Below are 23,559 nucleotides of genomic sequence, written 5' to 3'. Positions count from 1 at the left end.
CTTTCTTTTCCTGAGTATTACAAGCAGTGTGAATACTGGGTGCCCTGAAAGATGAAAAGGGCAATGAAAATCTTGACGCCAGGTTTTAATGAATGGTGGTCAGGCAAAGTAGAAGGTGGCAGAACTGCCTAATGGTGAAGTGCAGGAGAAGATGTTGGTACACTCTGCTGCCCAAATCATGACTGCAAGAGAAAGAAGTTGTGCTGCCAGCCTAGAACTCTTTGTGTAAGCTTTGTAATGCTCCTCCTAAACCAGTCTGAAATGCTAGAGCTTTGTGAGTAAGAATTGTTGTGGAAAGGGTTCTACATGCAGACTGCGAGTGGAGTACATGTTTATATTTATTTATTGGCGGTGGGGTTTTTTGTGTGAATTGTTTTGCTTTTTTGGTTTTTGTGGTTTTTCTTCTGCCTTAATGCACTACAATTCTTAAAAGTGAGAATGAAGGTGGCATCTCACTTCAGAGGAGGGAGATTCCAGGGTCTCCCATGGGAATTTCCCCCTTATTTGTCACAGGCCAGTTATGCTAGTACACTTGTGCCTATTGTCTCTCTTTTAAGAGCCATGGATGGCTATACTATTTTGCTCTAATCCAGAAGGTTGACATTTCTGCTAGCAACTTTTATTAATACTGTGTTACAGAAAGAAACATTTTCAAAATGGTGCTCACTGGTAAAAAACACTCTTTAAAGTGATATTATACATAATATTAATTCAGTATTGTTATTAGGCAGAAGTATCTGCCAAAACCCACTGGGAGTGTTGAGAGAAAAAAAAACCAAAGGCCTCAATTTCAGACCAACAATCACCTAATACAGAAAACATAAAGTTTTCTTGTTTCATTTGTGCTCAGTTCTGGAGTCACCAACATAAGAAGGGCACAGAGCTCTTTGAACATGTCCAGAGAAGAGCCACAAAGATGATCAGAGGGTTGGAGCACCTCCCCTGTGAAGACAGGATAAAGAAGTTGGGGTTTGTCACCAGCCTAGAGGAGGCTCCAAGGGGACCTTATAGCAGCCTTCCAATATCTGAAGGGGCATAAAAGAAAGCTGGGGTAGGGCTTTTTACACAGGTGTGTAATGAGATGACAAAGGAAAATATTTTCAAATTTGACAAGGGAAGATTTAGGTGAGACATTAGGAAGAAATTCTTTAATTTGAGGGTGGTGAGACACTGGCACAGGTTGCCCAAGGAAGCTGTGGCTGCCCCCTCCCTGGAAGTGTTCAAAGCCAGGTTGGATGGGGCCTTGAGCAACCTGGTCTGGTGGGAGGTGTCCCTGCCCATGCAGGGAGGTTGGAACTGGATGATCGTTAAGGTCCCTTCCAACCCAAAGCATTCTGTGATTCCTCAATCAACAGCTCTGAATCTGTACAAATTCTTCCTCTTTCTTCCTCCTTACATCTCAGACTCTTGGTATATGTTGATATATGTGGTGGTTCAAGGGTTGGACTTGATGATCTCTGAGGTCCCTTCCAACCCAGCCAATTCTATGATTCTATGTTGGCTGACTACCCTTCTCTATGAAGTCTATGTTTTTATGCTTGCTAATGTTTGCTTTTTCTGTTGAAAAGCCTGGAAATGTCACAACTGCACAATGTGTTCACTAAGTTTTTTTTTACTTTTAGTTTGCTGTCATTACAGACCAATACTCTTAGAGGTTGAAATGTATTTATTCCATATGTAGGAAGTTCCTTTTAGAAATCAGACTTGTGTTTAATGAGTGGTTATCTATCACTTAGCCTCTCCCTGCCCTGTCCAAGTGAAGGTTAACATCCATGGCAGTTACTATGCACAATCTGCAGACCCATACCAAATAGATTTTGATAGCTAAACCCTGAAATACTTTCTCAGATTCTATAAGATTTTCAGTCCTTACATTGATTTAAAATATGTCTTAAGTACATTCAGATTTTCTGCAATACACTGTCACAACACTGTCCTAAAACTAAGTACTTCAATACAGCTTTGCCAGTGTGCTCCAAGGAAAGGAAATCAAGGGTATACCATTGGTAATTCATATGCCTAGTTTGGGCAGCTGCCCATTTTCCTATACAAAATAACACAGCTAATAGCCTTTATTTTATTTTTTTTTATTTATAGCTCTACTGCTCTGGGGCAGGCCACTTTCTGCTTAAATGCTTTCCATGCTTTCCTATAGTGGATCACCCAGAGAAGATTCAACTATGTTCTATTTTCTGCAAATATGGTTATACCAGGAAATCTGAATTAAATAGTTCTTCTCATCTTTGGGCCTAAATCTTTTTAATGGGTGATCTTCACCACTCGATTTCTTATTTTGATTTGGCTTAAATAATATCTGATTTTATCCTAGAACAACTGTTCGCAGTTATTCTGAGTGGAGAATTAAATGTGTCTGAGGTGTTTATTTTTGTTTTTTTGTGCCCCTCCCCTTACAATTTGTGCTTCAAATTATAATAATTATGCCTGCTTTTATCTACTGTTACACAAATTCCTCCTTTTTGTAATTCAGAGATTGTTTTTCTAGTTGAGACAGGCTACTTTTATAATGAAGATCACTAGCTCCAGAGCTGTTTCCAAGTTTTCATTTCGAAGGTCTTAAAAAGGTTCTAATTTAAGTTTGAAGCCAAACTACTACTCTCTTTAAAGGGATCAAAATGAGTAACTGTAAAGCAATATGCTTTTTGGTGCTGTCAGGAACATGGTGTGATTCTTGGGGTGACTTACGCAGGGGCAGGAGCTGGATGTGATTATCCTGATGTGTCCCTCCCAACTTGCCATGATTCTATGACTCCGTGCTTCTTCCTATATACTTTCCATTGTCAACATAGACTATTGCTGCTAGTCATAATGCTCAGCCATAAATGCTGTTGTAGCAGTAATGCACTACTTTGTCTATTGAAAGCATTAATTCTGGGCAAACTTTTACACGTTTTGATTAAGTCTTTCCCAGTCATTGAGGTATCATCATGACAATACTTTTGTGTTATCTTCAAAGTAAAAACCTGAAAGCCCTTTGGAGGTTTAGTGAGTTAAGATGGGGAAGGAGAATGATGATCAATTTGCCTACCTGCAGAGACTCATCATCAGAGAGAGGCAAACAGATTTGTGGAGAAGTTTGTTCAACCTGATAGCAAATGCTGATTTTATCCTTTTTTTGCCTCTAAGCTTCAATTAGCATGCAAGAACATTAGCATGCTTCAGTCAGCATGTACATCATTCATATAGGTGTATAGGAGTAGCAGCAGTATTCCTCCATGTAAAGTTGTTTCTTTCTACTGGCCTGCACAACAATCCATCTGCTTCAGAGTAAATATGCCCTTAGGCTTTTCCCATCCTGGCTTTGTGGAGCACACCAATAAACTAACCCAAAGCAAGCCTTCTCTAGAGTGGTTAATTGCATCCATACTAGATACTGCTGGAACTCACATCACCCATGTGGCACTGAGGCACAATTCTTACTATATTTTATGTCCTGGATAATGAGCAAGTTGCACCAGTGTACCTGAGTGACAAGATTTGCATTTTTGGGCATGGCTGCAGATGAAGAAGATGCAATTCCTTCTGGGTTTGGGGAAATAGAACTGCTCTGGAAGGGAAAAACTAAACTGAGTATGAATACATTTCATTTAATTAAAGGAAACCCTGGCAGCTGTGCTTGTGTTTCCTGGGAAACTCAGCAGAATTTGCAGCCCTTGCCCTGAGCTGATTGGATCACTCCAGCAGTGATCCCTGGAATGATCTGAGAAGTATGGCACTGCTCCCAGTTAGGGAATTAGGACCTTGAGACTGAATCTCAGAGTGAGCCAAGACCATCTTCTATTTGCAGGGTTATTACAATCTTATTCTGTGTCTGAGGAAACAATGGTTCTGGAAAGAGTACTGAGGGAACCAAGCAACCATGGTCTGCCCGTGCAATATTGCAACAAAAGAACTAATGTAATCTTTGGACACTGAAACAGGGAAACAGCATGAAGTACTGAGTAAATCAAAGTAAATTCTCATAGAAAATATTGTTTCATTTGTCTGATTTTAGAAGGATGTTGAAAAGTTGAAAAACAGGCAAAAATTACTTGAAATCTGGAAATTTTGAGACTGCAGAATCTCTATTTTGTTAAAATTTCAAGCCTTGATAAGAGCTGTAAAGCATTTTCATGGAAGCTTTAGTGCATGCTTAAAGATGTTTTTTCTGAACTGTGTTCATAGTCATGACAAAGTAGCAATACATCTTTCTTTTTTTTCTGCTCCTCTTCTTCCACTCTTGGGGATATGAATATTCCAACCAATAAGAATTAGGGGAAGAGAGAACAGATAGAGCTAAAATAGTACAACCAGATTTTAATTATCACCTTTGAGTAACCACAATGCTACAAAATCATAATGGACAGGAAATGAATTTGATCTTAAAATAGGTATATTTTGATGATGAAGTGGTGTAGTTCTGGCTACATTAAGTTTTCTAAACATTGTCAAAGTAATATTGCTTCTGGTCTCCTTAGACACAGTAGGGAATACAGTGTCTTTTTGACACATTTTTGATGTTGAACTACTTATTCCAACTATGATTATAGAAAATGTTACCTGAACTGTTGCAGAGCTACTGAACTGCACAGTACCTCACAGTGTGGCTAAACACTATGGCAATGGACTGATATCAGAGATTTGCAGGTTTTTAGAATTTTTTTTTTTTTACTGAGAAAAACTAATTATGATTAATAATTTAAAATTGTACCTGGAATATAGGCAAAAGATATTTTGTAAAAATTACTAAACAATAAAGCGTTATCTTGAACTTGGTATTTTTTCCCCCTTTTTCCACTAATGCATTCAGAATAATAAATATTGTATACAGTAGTTTGCCTGGAGCTCTTCTGATGTACCTGGAGGATAACTGTATGAAAATGCCTGTTGTTACTAAGCAGCCACAAGAAGAAAATTGTGCAATTTGGAAATATATCTTAGGGGAAAATATTTTTATTTATTAAGCCACTTAGAGGGGCTCTTAGGCTATGTAGACTAATCCTGCCACTTCTCAGTGTAGCCTCATATGGTTCAACTACAGATCCTCCATCAAAATGCTAAGGCAGCCAAGGGATAATAGTACAGAGGTATCTTCTGCCATGCTTTCATCTCTTGTTTTACAGGAAGCTTTTCAATTGATATATCCCAGCTCTGAGCAGCAATGTTAAGACTGCACAGCTGTCTGGCAGGAATATTAATGCTACTCTACTCACAAAAATTCTAAATTTATCATGGTAGCTTAGACATAAAATTAACTTTTTAAAAAATTGTCAGTAACTAGTTATGAGTGAGGACAAGTATTCTGGTGAAAAGTAATTTCTGTTTTTTTAATTGGGATTTAATTGTAAAATGTAGTACTTGAACCCTTCTGCCCAAAAGTGTGAGAACAATTTATAATTGTCTTTCTGTATTTTGAATGTAAGAGGTGCATGAGCTAATATCATTGTTATCTAGGACCACACTGAGAATATGGAAACTGGTTTTTTGACCTCACACTGAGATAGGTGTTAAAGGAAGGCTGGATCCAGAGAGGGTTATCAGAAGTATAAATCTTGTTTCATACGTAACAATTTTGGTGTTCTAGTGTTCTAGTGTTCTAGTGTTTTTGTTTGGGTTTTTTGCTTTTGTTTTTGTGTTTTTTTTTTTTTTTTTTGAGATTGCATATTACAGTGTTAATCTTAATCGAAGACTTATTTTGTGAGTTTTATATGAAAGTAGACTTTGAATAAAAAGCAAATAGTTCTGGGAGCAGGACCAAAATGCAAATTTTCCTTTTCCCTGGTGAAATTTCTCACCACAAGGCTACAGCCTTGCTTTTACTTGTACTTTCATCACTTAAAAATAAAATAAAACAAGCAACTAACTTTTGCTAAGCTTTCTTTTAGTGCTTTGCTGTGTGTGTTAGACATACTCAGAGTGATCCTTCCAAATTGTCTATAGAGAATTTGAATGTTGTTCTGTCTCTTGTTCATATCCCAGCTTATTCTAGATATGAAACTGGGCACCCAGCTGCTAAGGGGAGGACAGCTTCAGTGCTGTGCCAGAGAAAAGCAATCAGATCTAAGACTTTCAGATAAAGCAGAGGTGTGTTTGATGACTTCATGTTCCTACAGGGGTCTTCACAGTTGGTTTGATGGGTCTTTTTGGGTAATAGTTTTGGATTTAATGTATAGAGACTGAGCCTTATAGAGTTTTTCCAAAAAGAATGACTTGTAGACCGTGCAGTGAAGCTTTAAGAAACTGGGTTGAGCAGTAGCAAAAAGAGGTAATGTCCCACACAGGGAGATTTGTGAGATTCATTGCCAAAGGTTGTTATGGAGGCAAACAGTTTGTACAGGCTGAAGGAAGAATGAAAATAACATGAATAGGTAACTGGATTAGGCTCAGCAAATCCTGTGAGCAGAAATAAAAGCTAGGAGAATAGATAGGAGAAATAACACAACCTTTTTCTGTTCTTTCTCTCTTGTGATCATCCATCTGTAGCAACTATTGCTGAAGATGGGATTACAGGGCTATCAGTACCAAGAGTCTGAGCTGATGTGGCTGTTCTTGGTATTTTTCATCTTCTCCAGTCCACTTCCAATTACCCCAATCTGTTCTATTTCTAGCAAGCTGTATTGCAGTTAGTTCTCCAGACCCATTAGACAGCATTATTGAGTAAAGGTTTCAAATTCAGGTATCAGTTTTCAACAAGTTAGTTTGTTACCTTCATGTATCTGATAATCACATTCCTTTATATATTGAATTCAAACCATGTGAGTTAAGTAGAGGTAAGACTCCTTGATGTCTCCAATGCTACACTCGTGCTCATTTTGGAGAACTAAGAGACTGATAAAAGTATCTTGTAGTTTGGTTTGAATAGCATATCTTTCAGTCAGTTGTAGATGATCAGTAAGTCTCCAAAGAAACTATGAATCAATGTGAATAATTGAATGCATAACACTGGCAGAAGCCTGGAACAGGAAAATTAATGCTTTTATTCTGCCTTTGATGGAAAGACCACAGAAAAGAACTCTACCACATTTCAGTTTGAATAATATCAAAATCTGCTACTTTTAAAGTTAAAAAAGTAGTAGTAGAAGAAGAAAATATTCAATTTGGAAAGTTAATAATTGATATATCTGTATCAGAACAAAAACATTTTGGTAAATGCTAAGGTGTTGCTATCAATTTTTAAAAAATGATTTTTTTTTTGATCAATTTGAAAAGCTGTCTCTAATTGATATGGGGTAGCAGTTAAGTACAAATAATTTATCTTAAAATTCTTTGGAGATCCATATAGGGAGTTGTAATTAAGCACAAACTAGACAAAAGACCTTGATGCCAATGGGAAACACATTCTACATTGCCTATGTCAGTATCTGAACACAGAAGGCCACTCGACCTTCTATCTCATCGTTTGCTGGGGTTTTTTTCCTTGTTTTTTTGTTTTTTTTTTAAAAAGTATAAAAAACCCCACATTAATAGCAAGTTAATAGCCTTTTCCCCCAAATCAGACCTCTCAGATATACACATATAGGAATTTTTAGGTATGAGCCGTTGTGCTACTACAGATATACACATGTGTACACATACTATATATATATGCACACATAAATATACACTATACATGAACGTGTATATATATGTAGCAATAGAAGCACAAGAGCCCATCACCTGCTGGAGCAGGTCCAGAGGAGGGTCATGAAAATGACCAGAGGGCTGGAGCAACTCTCCTGTGAGGACAGGCTATGAGAGTTGGGGTTGTTCAGCCTGGAGAAGAGAAGGCTCCAAGGGGACCTTATAGCAACCTTCCAGTACCTGAAGAGGTCTACAGGACAGCTGGGGAGGAACTTTTTACAAGGACAGTAAATAGTGATAGGATGAGGGCTATCAGCTTCAAACTGAAAGAGGGTAGATTTAGGTTAGACATGGAAAGAAATTCTTAAATGTGAGGATGGTGAGACACTGGCACAGGTTGCCCAGGGAAGTGGTGGCTGCCTCCTCCCTGGAAGTGTTCAAGGCCAGGTTGGATGGGGCTTTGAGTAGCCTGGTCTGGTAGAAGGTGTCCCTGCCCGTGGATGGTGGCTGGAACTGGATGATCTTTAGTGTCCCTTCCAACCCAAACCATTCCATGATTCACTGAGATATAATTGCCAGTTACCTGCACACAGCTGCTCCAGGGATCATAGATTTCCTCTAACCATTTGATTAAATATTCCAGTCTTATGTAGTGCCTTGGGTATCCTAGAGTGACCCAAATGATATAATATGGGTGTATTTACAATACTGAGTTGCACCACTTAAAAGGCCTGTTGTTAATTGTTATGCATAACAGGCTGATAACTACATGGATTGCATGAAATTTTTCCATAGGTCTGAAGGAACTCCTGTAGTTCCAAAAGCAAAACTACTCACTTGACCTGGTATTACACTCAGGGAACCATAGTTTTGCAGGAATATTTGGAAATCAGTATAAGAAAGGTAATTCAGATAGTCTTAACTATTCTTCCAAGGAATGCAGGCTCACTCTGCTCACTTTTTTCTTGACAGTAAAAGACACAGATGTATCAAAACCAAAAAACGCATAGATTCCTAAGTCTATCTTTTATGTTTTAAGTTCATTCAGAATTTTGAAAAAAAGAGAAGTTTGTAAAGACTTATATATGAAAATGTAAGACTAATGAGCATTTTAATATTTTTAAAGTGTCTTGAAGTGTTATACATATAAAAGTTGTTCTGTGAGTCTGCATCTAAAAATGCTGACTTCTTGTTGCTTCCGTTATAGTATGAATGATTAAATTATTAATTTTTCTGTTGACAGGAAAAGTAATTACCTAGTGACAGGCTGTAAATGGAGCAAGTAATATATAATGTAAATGGAGTATGTAGCTACAATTGTAAAAGGAGTTCATGTGGAATTCAAAGATTCTGGAAAGGAAATGAGATGATACAGTGACAGGCACTACTAGCTGCCTAGCAGAAGATAGATATCTTTCTGTTCTTTTGAAGAGATAATAACTTTAGAAGTGTTTGCAAGCCTTCAGCTTCCAGGAGATAATCAGACCTCAGTTCTGATCAAAATTAATGTTCCTTCCATTTCTGACTTGAAGGCAGTAAGCTTTTCTTCTGGGGGCTGGTTTCTGTGATGCTATATGTGCTTCCATCTCTTCAAGATGAGATTATTTTATCTAAAGTTTTTCACATTGGATTATTCAAACTGTTCTTTTCTGAGTGCTTCTTTTCTGAGTTATGTTTTTAAGCCTATGAAACTTGAAGTGTGGAGTCTTTTCTCAATTAAATTTGGTTGTGCTGTAGTTTCAATAAGGATGTGTTGCAGCAACTTCGGCCAACGGGAAAACAAGATGGTGACATGAAGCTTTTATGTAACTTATTTAAAATATGAAATAAATGGCTAAACTTCTTTGATCTCATGATCCGTCCTGGGCATTGCAAGGTCAGCATGTTTTGAGTTTTTTAGAAGGGTTGAAAAAAAATAGTATGTTCGAAGGCTACTTTCAGGAGTTTTGTTAATTGTTAACTAAGTTTCTGAGCCTGTTTTATTTATTACAATGTTGGTGGCTATAACTTTTTTTAAGAACTCAACTCCATGTTATATTTTTTCACATAATTATGTGGAAATACATAAAATACTATAGCATCAGGGAATTCTTGTCTTGAAATATGATGCCTTTTGACAGAAAAAAAGTTTCCTTTTTGCCAAATATGACTGTAAAGTTGGTGCATGTATCAAGTGAAGAAAGCATGAAGTGAAAATGGATAAATTTTGTCATTGCTCTGTAAAATATACAAGTTTATCTAAAATGTGTTTAAAATGGTAAGATTTTTCTCCTTCATGATCCATCAGAGCAAAAGAGGTCAACTTTTCTTGGATAGAGATGATATAGTATATCCCTAATCATTCCTGTCAATGTATGGGAGGTTAGAATATATGGCAATTTATTTCTTTAAAGCAGAAATCACTTGGGAATATAAATAAATTCCTTCCACTTTGCTTGATTTCAGACATTGCTGCTACAGTATCTTTTATGTATCTTTATATTTGAAGAAAGTAGGCAATCAGGGAGAGATTCATCACAAAAATCAACTGCTACTTTTTTCAGTGAGGCTCTGCAACATTTGCTCCTTTGCATCTTTGTTTCCTCAGAATCAACATTTCAAATCAGAAACATGGTAAAGGAATGTTTCTAAGAGTGTTTTGGTTTTATTTCCTTTTAGCAATAAGGGACATATATTTTAACATACCACTATTGAAAATTCATTCATGGATAATCCTATTAATTTTACAGGGATAATTTCTTCATTGATTTGGGTGAGGACACAGTCATGCTTATTGTGGAAATTATTTAGATTTAGTTCAAGTTAATTCAGTTTTATTAGAGGTGGCTGCATGCAGTCTGGATACCTCAGATAAAATAAGTAGCTACCTGCATTCATCATATATTTCTGTTTTGTCATAGAGCATGTGTAGATTTTTTTAACATTAATTTTATTTCTCATATAAAATTATGTTTTTGTGATTTTATCACAAGCAATGAACAGCAAGTAAAGAACACTACATGGGGAAGAGTGGGTTGAACTGCCTGGATAAATGAACTGTATCTGAAGTGCTGAAAGAAAAATTTGTACTGCTAAAATGATATGCAGAAAATTTCTGGTGTATGGATCCCACACAGAGAACCCAGATATATCCTTACAAGTCATCAGTGTTCAACCTATATTGTAGAGTGATCACCATTTTTCTAGATTGACCAAAATTTTCTGTATTGTCCAACCATTGCATTCTCTGAGTACATATAGTGTCTGTGCTTGACTAGGGACTGCTGTAAGCATAGTCAAGTTACAGAATATGAATGAATTTAACATAAGTCTCATTTCTAAAACTGGTAAAACTAATCTATGCTATAAGCTCAAGAGAAACACCTGTCCAAATATATTTCAGGTAAATGCCCTAAAATCCTTAACTTCATAAATATATTTGAGAAAGAACAGACATCTTGTGGACCAGACTCAAAATGGTTCACTAAAACATCTATAAAAGAATATAAATGAATTTTCAACTGAACTAGTACTGTGACTATTGCAGGATAAAAATATTCATGGAAAAGGTAACTTTTATATCTGCTTCTAAGTGATTTATTGGTGCACACTGTGTGCCAGGACCCACACTACATAAGAAAAGACATTCTAGCAGTGGTCTACATCTGAAGACTGAAATGTGGGGCTTTTTATTGGGGTACATTTTAGTGCAAAGCTCTTATTTAGGTAGAATGCTATGGAATATGCAGTCTGTTATTCAGAACACTGAAATATATTGCATGGATTTCTGATAAAAGTATGGAAGTGGTTCTTGGTGAATATTTATGGGTGTTGTGCATGAACTTTCTGAGCGGTACAGATTTTGCAGACTGGAGCTCATACTACATCTTTGGAGTTCTCTTGCTTAATAAGCAGGAATTGTATGATGGTGGAAAACAGGAATGTTTTTTTCTGCTTCAGTACCAGATGCAGGTTTTGAGTGACAGTACGATAATGAAGATTCTTATAATTTGATCCATTCATATTTTGGCTTTCTCTGAAAACCATAAACATAGCAGGCCTAAAGGAATTGTTGCTATATTAGAGCAAAGTGTTGGTCCATCAGTTGTCTCCAACAATCTGTTCAATCCCATGTGAAACTACCTTTAGCTCTGAAGGTCATTTCTCCCTTCCTGGTGCTGCTCAGTATCACCGTGTTGATTTTGGGCTGTAATGTGTCCTCAGTCCATATGGCTTTAGTGGTGCCAAGACAGAGTGGCTGGAGAGCAGCCAGACAGAGAGGGACCTGGGAGTTTGGATTGACAAGAAGCTGAACATGAGCCAGCAGTGTGCCCAGGTGGCCAAGAAGGCCAATGGCATCCCAGCCTGGATCAGGAACAGCGTCGCCAGCAGGTCCAAGGAAGTGATTCTGCCCCTGTACTCAGCCCTGGTGAGGCCACACCTCGAGTACTGTGTCCAGTTCTGGGCCCCTCAGTTCAGGAAGGAGATTGAGGTGCTGGAGCGGATCCAGAGGGGGGCAACCAGGCTGGTGAAAGGACTCCAGCACAAGTCCTGTGAGGTGAGGCTGAGGGAGCTGGAGCTGTTCAGCCTGGAGAAGAGGAGGCTCAGAGGAGACCTCATCACTCTCTACAACTCCCTGAAAGGAGGGTGTAGCCAGGTGAGGGTTTGGGCTCTTCTCCCAGGCAACTCTCAGCAAGACAAAAGGGCATGGTCTCAAGTTGTGCCAGGGGAGGTTTAGACTGGATTTTAGAAAGAATTTCTTTATGGAGAGAGTGATCAGGCATTGGAATGGGCTGCCCCAGGAAGTAGTGGATTCTCCATCCCTGGAGATATTTAAAAAGAGACTGGATGTGGCACTTAGTGCCATAGTCCTTTAATCGCAGTGGTAGTGGATCAAGGGTTGGACTTCATGATCTCAGAGGTCCCTTCCAACCCAGCTGATTCTGTGATTCTATGATTCTATGATTCTATGACTATTTGCACTCAGGGGAGGAGAATCAACACAGTGGAGAGTCTACACTACCAAGCATTTTTTCTTTTCCTGCCAAGAGGCCATTCTACACATATATGTCCTAGTCAAAAAAGTGCACTAGAAAGAGCCATGTAATATCACTGCCTGGATTATTTAATATATTATACTGTAAAGAGAAAGTAACTTGATATGCAAAGCAGTATAACCATATTGGTGTTATGCCGTCTGCAATACAGGGGTTAAATACCCAGTGCATGGCACCACTCTAGCAGCAACTTTTCTTCACATACCAGAGCTGGGACATATAAAGATGGCTCAGGAGTCTACATTTCAGTTGTCTTCATGTAGTATCTGCTCTTTCTCTGTGTTATGTTGCACAAGTGATGCATTGCTGAGGTTTTGATTATGGCAAGATTTCTTTTGGGAAGCACTAGGGATAACTCTATCCCTTAGTTATACAATAAGAAATTAAATTTCCTGATATATCTCCAGGCAAAAAACAATAGCAAAACAAATTTAAATTAATTTACCACACTTTTAAGAGCTCTAGGATAACACTGTTTACGATAACACTGTTTACAGCTTTTTAAGGTTTTACATCTGTAACCTCACTTGGAAAAATGGCAAGTAGTTAATACTAATGCTGGTTTTCCTACAGTTTCAAAGAAAATAAAAATACAAATATTATTGTATTAGGAATCTCTAATGTTAATGATTGCTGAGAATTCTTTCTGTTCTTCTAATTTGACACTAACAGCTAATAACTTCTGTCTTTTGTAGACCATTGTGCTAAATGAATATATGGAACTGTGCATTTTACATACCCTTGAGAATAGGGAACCTGTTGCTCTGATGAGTTTCTGAACATATAGGAGACCCTTTATTGCAAAAGAACCATTACATTAAATTATTGACTGGACTGCTCTCTTTCAGGAAAGCCTCCACCTTGTTGCACAAAACAATGAAAATGGTACAAGAACAAATAAAGATAGGGGAATGCTGAAATAATAAATAACTTTGACCTTTTTTTTTTTTTACCCCTTTTTTTTTTTTTTTTTTCTTTTGGCATCCAGTTATTTTCTTTGATCTTCCCTGCCTTAAACAAGGTAATATCTGCCAAGAGAGCACAACTGTTACTGAATCACTAAGGTCCTATTTGTTCCGCTCGAGAGATGACAATGCATTTTTGTCTTTCTACAGAAGCATAGAAGTGACTTTGAAAGCTTTCAGCAAACAGAAGACAAGCTTTTTTCCTATTCTTTCTTTTCTTTTGGGTGGGTTTTATTTCTCATCTGCCTGAGATAGATGAATATGCAGATGAATATGACATGCTGGTTAGCCAAGACTGAAGCTGCCTGATTTTGTTCATGATTGTTCTGGCAAGAACTGAAGTCTTCAGGACACCCAACATATATTGGTTCTTGAGTTACCCTGTGGCTAGTTTGTGAGTGATGAAATTGCCTACTTTGTAACTTCCTTATTTTTTTATCGAGTGTTAATTCTTTAGTTCTGTATAGATTCCCTGTCTTTGTTGTTGTTGAATTGTTTGGTATCTTGATAAAATCATTTTATATTTAGAGTGAGTCTCAAGTTTTATTAAACAATGCAATATCATAATGGAAGCAGGAGATACTTTGTCAGGTCTGTTAACATTTTGTGAAAAAGTGGAGAAACTCTGTCTTTAATGGTGTTGTTTTCGGTCACCAGCATGATCCTGGATATCCAAATCTGGGCTAGTAAGTAAACATTCTTTGTTCTAAGTATACATTGTACTTAGGACAACAAGAACCTAATTTCTGATGGTGTTCTTAGGTGCTCCTGAGTACAAATAACAATCGCTGTAGAACTGAGTGTTTCGCACTGCGTTTTGGTTCAGATTCCATTGGCCGGGCTTGTCAGATTGTTAACTCAGTTTTAAAATTGGACTTCTCTGGAATAAGGAGTATTCGTTATATCACAGAAACAGAATTTTGGAAAGTTTGCAAGTTATTCCCAAAGAATGAGATATGACCTTTCTGGCTGTTAATGTTGGACTTTTCTGATGGTTTGAAATGATGTGTGTGTGAGGATCAGGATCAAAGATTTAGGCCCTCATCCAGCAAAGCACTTAAAGTCATTTTTAAGTTAGCTCATCATGATCAGTTCCACTCAGACGGTGACTGATTCATATTATTGTAGAAGACAAGCACAAAATTATTTAGGACTGTATATTTAGTAAAAATCCTATCACTTTTTTTTTTTTTTTTTTTTTAATATATATATATATAAATGTAAAAATATCAGAAAATGACTTACAAGGATTTATGTCAAGATCTTCCTGATCCTTCATGTCTTCACTATAATTTTTATGAAAGAAGAAAGTAATTAGCTCCAAATTTCATCTTTGAATATAGATGATACATTTTTGCTACTTAAAAGGAATCACATCTTCTGAGAGAGCTTATTATTGAGACTTCTTTCCTTGAAAGGTGGAATTTTTGCTAGGATTAGGACATATCTTCATAATTGGTGATCGAAAATTTTAAGAAGTACACCAGAACACAAGAAACAGCTCCCAGTTACAAAGGCCTGCTGAATTATTAACTAAAGACATCTTTCCCTACAACATCCACCACAGTTTTGTTTTATCTAAACTATTGAGTTTGCTGTTTCACTTGAGGTCTACACAAGATGACTGCAGCCAGTACCTTCCCTGCTGCATGTGATAATTTTTAATAAACATTTACTGTCTATGCTTTTCTAGAGTATCTGTCAAATGGTGGCCAGGGGCAGCAATGAGCCACTCAGATGTGGCTGTAGTTGTTTCTGGAGCAATGGTGGCAACAACAAACCAGTTCTTGACATCAAAGAGAGTATACAGAAGCATGTATAGCAACTGATTAGTTCAGCAACTGATATACCTTGTGGACTTTTCCTTTTGACTTGAGGATTGTGAGAATAGTCCCAGAGATAAACTGACACCTCTTGCTTGTGTGGCATTGGTCAGTGCCTCTGTGATAATATTTAATAGAATAGAGAGAAGCAAAAGTACCAAAGAGGATGTTGTTTACTGACTGCATGTTATTCACCGGTACATGTAGCCATGCTTGGAAAAGCAGAGAAAATTCATTGGCAGTGATTAGTGGGATAAATAATCACTAATAAACCCAATTGTCTGAAGATGCCTAGAAAATAAAGGACCTCTGCTACCAATAGCTGAAGCCAAATACTCCTGGTAGACAAGAATGGGATTCAGAAGCACTTTTCCAAGCCATTTGGGTCTTTGTTAGGACATGACAGTCACAATAAATACAACTTCTTGAGGTGACAGAATGTCCTCATAATAAGGACATTTCAATTGGAGGATCAGTTTCTAGGAGGGAAATGTGAATGTGTGGAGTATTAAACTAAAAATAGTGTATCTATCAACTGAGAGAAATAGAATGAAGAAACTAGGCCATGCCATAAGATTGATTCTACACTGTCTACCAGTTTGGGGTTAGGCTCTACCCTCTAAACACTTGGACACTCTGGTCACATTATTGTACTGGTCCCTGCATGGAAGATCATTGACAGAGGGAACTGGATGTATGGAATAAGAGTTCAGAATGAGTCTTTAGATGAAGACAGAAACTTTCATCAAAAGAATCAGCTGTTTTCTTCCCCTTCCCTTTCCCCTTCCCCTTCCTTTCTTTCTGAATGCCACAAATTTGGCTGACTTCTTACTGTGCCTTTGAGTACTGAGCTCAGTTAGGCCCATTACTGGGGTAATGGTCAGCAAAGGTATATTAAATAGGGACTGGATCAATTTACAGAAATTACAGTGAGGCAAATAATTTTTCCCCCTTTTTTCCTTCCTAATTCAGATTATGAAAGGAAGTGAGACTCTGGTACATTGATTAGACCAGTTAGATAAATTGAGGGGAAGGGTGAATTTGCCCCTAGAGCTTCCTTAATTCCTGTCTAACTGGGCAAAAGAGCAGATAAATTAAAAAAAAAAAGGAGTTATCTCAAAGAAAGAACACTGGAAGGGTTGAAATTAGGAAATGGGATCTTGAATTCAGGCATCTGTGGAGAATGGGAAAATACCATAGTAAAATTAATGAATGTCATCTGTGTAGTCTGTTGCAAACCTGTGTATTAGATATATAAAATATTGGAATAAATTGGAAGGGATGTCAAGATATCATCTGGTCCAAACCCCTGCTCAAAAAAGGTATTTTTAGGTCAGGTTGCTCAGGGACTTGTTGAATTGAGTCTTGAACTCAAAGCTGAGTCTCATCCTGAAAGGACAAGGAGTTCCCAGCATCTCTGGACAGCCTCTTCTAGTGTTTTACCATTCTTATGGTAAAAAATTTATATTTCATACAATCTAATTTGTGTCCAGTTGATCCTTGGACAGTTGCAGCACACCTCCAGGAAGAGTCTGGCCCTATATTTTCTGTCTTCTCTGATCATATGGTTGAGGGCAGCAATAAGGTCTCGCCAGTCTTTTTTTCCCTGTAATTTGAGAAGACACTTGAGGCTGTCCTTAGATATCCTTACCAGCTGGGGGCCTCTGGACTTGCTTCTTGTATTGGAACACCCAAAAAAATAGTATGTGTAGCAGGAAGACTCACATTGATAGCTGTAATTTGAAGCCTGTAAGCGTGGAGACTATTAATGGGCCACCACTTGTATTTGTCTTTAATTCTTCATCTGTTAGCAAATCTGTATTTTGAAAAAAAGTTGCACTGGACTTATTTTATGTATCAGTTTCAGTGTAACTTGAAACCACAGTAAGAGATACTATAAAAGGAGCCTCAGTACTTGAGAGGAGAGAGCTGAAAGACAGTACCTGAAGGAGAACATCACCACGCATATTTTACATGCCCATGGGTGCACTTGCACAAGAGCACATGTTTAAACCTGAAGCCTGAGTGACTCTTGTTGCACGGTACAAAATCAAGCATCTGTCAGCAAAATGAAACTTAAGAAGTAATACTGTGAGGCAAATTCATTAAATATGACTGATTAGCAAATGGAGCTGAGATCCACAGAGCAAACCTGATAAAATGAGGGAAGACCCCGGGCAAAGGGGTGAGGGCAAGAAAAATGTTGATATGTGTTCCACAAGCTGTCATTCTTCCATGTCAAAAGGTAACTTAAGAAAAAAATTAATTAATTAAATTAATGGTTACTTACATGGTTAACATTCTGTTGAGAAAAGCATAAAAATGCATTTTTTCTTCATTATCTTTGCCTCCATGAAAATATGTACTAACTGTCTGAGACATCAGTATTTGTTAATATCTTTTGAGTTTGTCCAGAGTACCCAGGTATTTTGCCCCATTTTATGTGTATACTAAGTAATTTACTCTGCATGAGTGGGGTGCAATTTAGTCTTATCCTCTCTCATCTTTCTTAGGTACAAAAAACCTGAAGAAATGCACAAGCTAGTTATATTACAGCATCTCCTCTATGCCTCTAGGAAGGAGTTTTTTCTTACATATTGTTTTCTGGTGCTGAATTGAAAAGGAGGTAGGTGCCCAGTTATGGTGTCACAAAATTCAGTTTGTACATCTGGAAACTGAAATTCAGTATTGTAAGTGACATAATAATCTGCATTGAAGCCCAGACTCCTCCTCTGCCTCAGGAGAGCAGCAAAAGGGGAAAACTTTCTGTTTGTACTGGTCTGAACGATATCATGCCATTCAATCTTTTGGAAAGTTTTGCTCCCAGTCTAGTCAGGAGTAGGATTTGAGGGAGGAAAGAGCAGGCTTAGTCAGGAGAGAGGTTTTAGATATCTTAATTTTTGAAAATTTGCCGTTTTTCAAGGGTTGAAAAATTGGCCATATGTGGATGGAGTTTCAGAGGAATAGCAAAGATGGTTTCGTGACACAGTTTCAGCTTCCTGCCAGATTCAATGTTCCTGCTCCAAACCCCTCATTTGCTACAGCAGAGTTTTTCTCATTTCAAAACAGGGTTTCTAGAAGTCTTTAAGGAGGGAAAAGCAAACACTTTTGTTCCAGTTGGCTCTAACTTATTCTCTCTAAGCTCACCAGAGATATGTAAAATTCCTACCTCAATGTCTAAAATCTGATGTACATAAGTACCTTTAAAAAAAGTCTTAAAATTTAAAGCCTGAGAATACTTTACCAAAAAGCTATCCTGGCATCCCAACCTAATTTTTCTCTGAATAACACAGCTAATTCCAAAGTATAGAGTACATCTGTTTACACAAATGTAGGCAAAACTGAGGTATATTTAAAAGTTACAGACTGATAAGCATGAGTGGAATAATTGTGTTCCATAGTTTTTTGTTTGGAATAAGAACTTTTCTGAACAAATGATCTCAAATTCTCTACTTAGATTTGACATGTGAAGGTAGAAGTTTCCCTTTGAACAGGAAAAACAGTTAAAAAGTAACTTTTGAATCATAAAATTTGACTTTAAAATATCTGGGTCCAGCCTTTTGGTACCTGTCTGGTTTCAAAAGTTATTTGAGGGTAGAGGGGAAAAAAAAGGTTTACATTTTTCTATCAGCCTTTAAAAATTTGAATGTCAAAACCTCCTAAAAATACTTAAGGTGAAGCACTTACTTCTATTAAGAGCATAAGGAATTTTCAGGCATAACTTTTCCTTCACCTAGTGGTATCAGGGGGTTAGATATTTTTTTTTTTATTATTTATATTTTTTTTTGCCAGTGAAGATTTATAAATCAGTGGGGTAGATGGTGCTGTTCTCCAGCTGTCTATCTTGAGGAGTTTCCTCACTGGACTAAACACAACATAATTTCTCTGTAATGCTACAGTGGAATCTTGGAAAAACATAATGTTCCTCCTGTTATGTGCAATAGATTCTTCTTTAATTGCAGCAGCTAAAAAAAGCTTCTATCTTTATAGCTGTGGAACCAAAGCGACAAAGTTTATGGTCTCTCACTGTCATCCAGTTTACAGAAAATTTATAGTATATGTTCTCAGTTCTGAGTTTACTGTTTTTTGTTGGAATACTTACAAAAACTAGTGGTGAAAACAACCCTTTATAGGATAAGGAGTTTTGCTATATTTAAAGATTCCTATAATTTGAATACTCTGTGTGTAGTGTTTTAACTTTCATCTCCATTTCTCTCAAACTGCTATTTTTTTTGTTTTTTTTCCTTCTGTCCTTATGAACTGAACTTTTTTGTTACCATTTCCTGGCTGGCTTTCAGGACTTTTAGTTAGTAGAAAATTACTGACAGCCCTGGAAATTCCCAAACCTTCTTTTGGTTATTTGGACAAGTGTCAGTAACATTTTCTATAATTTCTGAATCTGTCATCTGTCCCTTTCATTTTTTTCTGTTTCTGAGTCCATTTTGCTAGTGTCACATTATTTGCATATTTGTGGAAGTTGGCCTCTTGGGTTTTTTTAAAGCTGTGTTCCAGTTTTGAAGTGAAAGTATGTTCATGAAGTCAGTTATGATAAGAATCCTGAGTTTGATCGGTGCCCTCACATTTGTAGCTGGCAAGACTGTTGGACTTATGGTCCAGCTGGGCCAAAATAAAAAAAGGGAAAAAAAAGAAAAAGGATAGAAATGTAAAACTATTAATCTGTTCATGTGTTCAAACTGTTCACCAGTGAATTGCAATGAGCATCATTTGCCTTTAGAAACAAATAATCTAAATATTCTTCAGCTGCAAATGATGCTAGTCATTTACAGAGCCCCAGAAATGTGATTTAGTTTTAGTGTTTCTACTTTGAGTATTTTACTAGTGTAATTTAGACTAAATTTGCACTCTGGAAAATCCAAATTGGGGCCTGGAACTCTGGCATATCTAGAAATTTAAAATAGGTTGACATTTTGAAAAAGGGAACATAGGGTTTAATCAGTCACTTCCGCTCATTTAATCAATGAATTTCTCATTTCCATGAGAATACTGTCTGAATCATCACTGCTTCAGAAACAAATCTCTTGGCTTTGTCTCAGTAAAAGTCTCTGTGTATGAAGAAGAAATTTCTGCTTTGACCTTCCTCACCAACCTGTCTGTAGTGCTCCTCAGTCCCAGCAGACTATCTGTTCCCATTTCTTCTGTATTCACTACCTGCTAGTCTCTCTCTTCTTCCTGTTCCTACCCAATTTTAATGTATATATACATTATTAATGTATATATACATGTATTCATTAGCTGCTAGTCTCACTTTTCTTCCTGTTCCTACCCAATTTTAATGTATATATACATACCTTGTATGCATAAATCAGCATAGATCAAAGCCAGCATTAATTTTAGTTGTATCTTCCCAAACTTCAGAAATACAACAAAAAAGACAATCTATACCTGATATTAAGATTATGCAGAATGAGTTTCCCTCTGTTTTCATGAGTGTCTGAGGAACACTGGGATAGATGATTTTTTCCTGTAGGGTATGTTCAGTAACTCCAAAAAATAAAAAATAAAAAAAATCATTAGACCTTCATTCACATCAGAGAAATACATGGGTAACTTGGTTGCTGTTGCATACAAAGTGGAGAAATTACTGAATCTGTAAAGGTAGATTTCCCGTTGACTAATTTTTTTTAACACTTCTGTCTATCACTAGAAATGAAGATGCTGTAGCCAATTAATATTTTATTTACTCTCTGTTTGTGCTACCTGTGATTTTTATTTCTTTTTTTTTTAAAATACACAGTGAATGAGGAAAGGCCCTCTGTATGAGATCTGCATATTTTTAAAGGTAAACGTGGAGCAGGATTTACTGGAACCAAGGTTTTGCATAGACTTTGTGTCTGTTGTTAAAAGGTATCATATATTAGTGCTAAATCCTGTACATATTTCCATAGTGTACACATAACATGTAAAACCTGACATCTGATAGTTCACAGTGATTAAACTGAGTGGGTCAAGTAAGTCCTGTCCTTGAAGAATAAGACAAGGTTTTAGAAACTTAGATGTTATTTTTTCTGAGTGGTGAGGCTGCAAGTGGATGTATCTAATGCCATGTCTAAAGCAGAGTGAATTTGCAGCATGTGTTAATTTGGAGTAAGCAGGTAGGATAAGAAAAATAATATCCTCTGTAATCTGTTCCATTTTTCATTTGTGTATGTTTTTTTGTTTTGTTTTTGTTTTTTCCCTTTTTTAAAAATCTGAAAATCCTACATGTAGTATGCATAATAAAACAGTGGTTATGTGCAATAGATGCAATTCCAAAAATTCACCTTCCTCCTGGGACTGAGTTTGACTAACCCCCATCTCACCCTTGCCCTTTCTTGCTCTCTTGCTCTTCCTGCACAGAAAAAGTGAGACAAACATTACAGGATGCTGTCACAGGGTTTCCCAGACAGTCCCCAAGATCTTGTTGGAGGCACTCACATTGTTTTCTTTCAAGATGTGTACCTGGTTGTGTGTTGAAAGGGTACTTCAGCTCTCTATTCCTGAGCCATTTTAGAGGCCAAGGCTGTAACTTTCCACCCTGCTTGTGGAGAGCTGCTCATAGTTTCCCTAGGTTGAATGATATGGACCAGAGCTGATGGTACTTTAACTTAATCCTACAGTGTGTTTTAATCCTGTTTGTATATGGTGGAGATTTTAAATATTTTTCTCTCTGAAAACAGACAATGGTCTCAGAATCATTACTGAGATTTTTTAAATACTGCATGTAAAGAGCACTGAGGTTGCACAGGAGACAGAAGTCAGCTCTCTGTGTTCATGCTCCTATCTTCCATCTTCTGCATAGCTCTGATGCTGGAGCATTTTATGCAGGTCAATACAGTAATTCTAAAACAGTATACGTGTTGGATAATGCTTTAAATAAAAAAAAATTAAGTCCATTTTGTAGCACACTATTGCAAGTGGGCACTTCTTATGGCAGGCAGATTCACATAAAATCTCAGAATATGCAATTTAATATGAGATAATGCTTTTTCTAGGTATTACTGAGGCATGAAATGAAATCAATAAGAGTGACCAACCTTAAACTTGTAACTGCCATTCATTTCAGCCCGTGTAGCCCAGCAGACTGGCTGCAGAGAGCTATGCTTGCTTGCTGGTTTCTGAGTCCCTGCAGATGCACATTCGCCCCCTCTGTGCAAACATGCACACACGCTCTTTTTTTTCTCTCACACTGTCTGGCATGTTTTCAGAATAACCCTTCGAAGACTTTCTGAACTGCTGGGTACGATTGTCTGATTATTATTTTTTTTTTTTTTTAACTGGGGACATGTTTAGTCCAGTGTTATTTAAACAAGCTTATCTCTTCGATCAAAGTCTACAACCTGAAATTTGAACAGGGTAGGAAGGGTGGCTGGGTGGGTGAGGAAATCTATCAAGTACCTCTTTATTTGTGTGCTGCTGTCTTAGCCGTGTGCCTGCAGAGGTACAAATGCACATTGCTTCAGGATAATCTTACAAATATAAATAACTTTGGCTATTTTAGTAGAAATTCTAAAAACATAATTATTACTAAAATAAAGCCATTTTTTGTAAACTTTTCTTAAAGCTATTAGTGACCTGCATATTCAGCTTTTTGGTTTCTTGGGTTTTTTTTGAAGGTGGATCTGAGTAACTGTGGAGTTGTTTAAGTATAGCAGGGACTTTGATAGTATTCAGAGCACACTAATGGAGCCCATATATTAATGTGTTTAGGGTTGACATTAACCTATCTCACTGACTGAACCACAGACCACAGCAATAAAGCTAGAGAGCTCGAAACAGTTTCTGGAGGTTTTCATTTAGGTGGTTCAGGAGAATTGCTTTGTGCAAAGTTTAATTATATGGAATGAATTTGCAAGATGAAGCATGTATGCCACACCTTTTCATTATGTTCTCCCTCTTCTTTTTTTTTTTTTTTCTTTTTTTTCCTTCTAAATATATCTTTGAGAGGCATTTCAGTTAATTTTAAAGTGGATCTCATTTGATTATTTTAGATTACTTGTTTCTCTAGTTGGATTTAAAAATTCAGGTTTGCTGAGATTTTTTTTTACACAGTACTAGGAAAAATAATTTCTTTTATTCAATTAATGTGCACTGTAACCAAATATTTTTCCTATCTTTTTCCTATCTTTTTGGGTCTTCCTATGATAAAGTCAGAATGGTGCTGTGTTTCATCATTTTACT

General features: G+C 37.1%; 1 protein-coding gene across 1 annotated transcript in view; it reads left to right on the top strand.

The window, feature by feature from the left end:
* Positions 1-23,559, top strand: part of ESR1 (estrogen receptor 1) — a 154,602-nt gene that overhangs the window by 28,861 nt on the left and 102,182 nt on the right.

The sequence above is a fragment of the Calypte anna genome, chromosome 3 (assembly GCF_003957555.1).
Source record: "Calypte anna isolate BGI_N300 chromosome 3, bCalAnn1_v1.p, whole genome shotgun sequence".
In the NCBI taxonomy this organism is placed as follows: Eukaryota; Metazoa; Chordata; class Aves; order Apodiformes; family Trochilidae; genus Calypte; species Calypte anna.
Note: the sequence above shows the minus strand (reverse complement) of the source record. Positions and strands in the feature narration are given on the sequence as shown.